Consider the following 1745-nt stretch of genomic DNA (forward strand, 5'->3'; position numbering starts at 1 on the left):
CTTACTTACTTACTTACTTACTTACTTACTTACTTACTTACTTACTTACTTACTTACTTACTTACTTACTTACTTACTTACTTACTTACTTACCTTTATTTGACCAAAGAAATCCCATTGAGAGCACAGATTAGGAGACCTGATAATCTAAAACCCACACAAGCATGAGCAGAACACAAAAACACAGAAAGATCCTCGGGTCTAAAACAGGAATCAAACCCGCCCTCTTGCTGTGAGGTACCTGTGCTAACCACTGATCCATCGTACTGCCAAAACACTCCAAGGAAATGCACCCAAATACTTGGCCAATCTGCTCCATCGTCATACTCTGGTCAGAGCACTAAGGTGAAAGAGGCTTTAATCGGTTTGTCCCTAAATTATAAACTCCTCTGATTCTTCTTACCAGAGGTTCACAGACCCTGGAAAAATCCTATCTGATCTTAACATTATATATGTGTGAGTATGTATATTTTTGTATGAATCTATGTAGAAATATATGTATGTATACATACTTACAACATTTGTAGGATTTTGCACCCGTTTTATTCTTGCTTGTATTGTTTTATCCTAATGTGTTTTTACAAAACTTCGAAACAAATAAGAGATGTTTGTAATGTACCATATAAATAGGTTTGATCTTGTGTGTGTCTGTGTGTGTACATGTTTTTGTTGGTTTGGTTTGGTGAGTGGGGATGGATAAAGAACCCATTTGAGCGGGGGCCTCGTAAGTGGGTCCAATGCCATACCGGACCTGTCTTCAATCTCTGTCTCTGTCGTGTTTTTGTGGTGGGGAAAATTTTTGACCATTTTCCCGGTACACACAGCCTGGTGAGGACCCATTGTTCCTTATGGGGACAAAAGCCCCATCCCCATTGGGGTAAATTAGATTATTTTATTGAGTTTAATTTAATTGGAGTCAAATTTGGGCTTTAAAAAACATCAGTTACAAAATATATATACGTATATATAAATAAATATTGTAAAATTTAATATAGTAAACTTCAGATACATAGGAAACTCATTGATGATTGAAGCGTAAAGTATGTATTTAAATACTTTGATAATTCCACATTTCCTGTGTTGTATGACAAGTTGGTCTCAGGGATGTAAAACTGATTTATGGTCACTGGAGTCATTATATAAACAGGCTCTCAAGTTTCATGATAAGAAAACACAGTTGTTTCATCATTGCCATATTCTTACTGAGTTTTGAGAACTTAATCAAATACATAAATAAATGTCTGACTTTCAAGATTATTCATGGTTCTGCTGCACCCCTTTAAAAAAAACGTGTATCCCTCATTTCTGGTAAAATATCTCGAGTCACTCTTTCAACTATTTGTGGTGAGTGTAGGGTTCCCAAGTTGTTTTTATTATTATTTTTTATTATTTTACTGTGATTTTTGAGATTATGTAGGTGATAACTTGTTGTAAAGTGATTATGCTTTGGACAGTGTAGACATGTTCATCTGCTCATCATTATCTGCCTGGCTCTGAGCTGATAATGATGACATTTTTGGGAGCACATATCATGAATTGATATTATATTGACTCTTGTATTGTATGGTGCTTTTTAATTATGTTTAATTTTTGATTGAATAGCAACCAGCTGCTCTTAATTTATATTTTATTTTATCTATCTTTATAATATTGTGTCGGCTATGTTGGGACTACAGAAAGTAGCACCTAGAGCTACTGATGCAGTGCATCTTTTCTTTTATGGTTAATTTATACTGTATACTGTC

This window comes from Austrofundulus limnaeus, unplaced genomic scaffold, assembly GCF_001266775.1.
Source record: "Austrofundulus limnaeus strain Quisiro unplaced genomic scaffold, Austrofundulus_limnaeus-1.0 Scaffold121, whole genome shotgun sequence".
In the NCBI taxonomy this organism is placed as follows: Eukaryota; Metazoa; Chordata; class Actinopteri; order Cyprinodontiformes; family Rivulidae; genus Austrofundulus; species Austrofundulus limnaeus.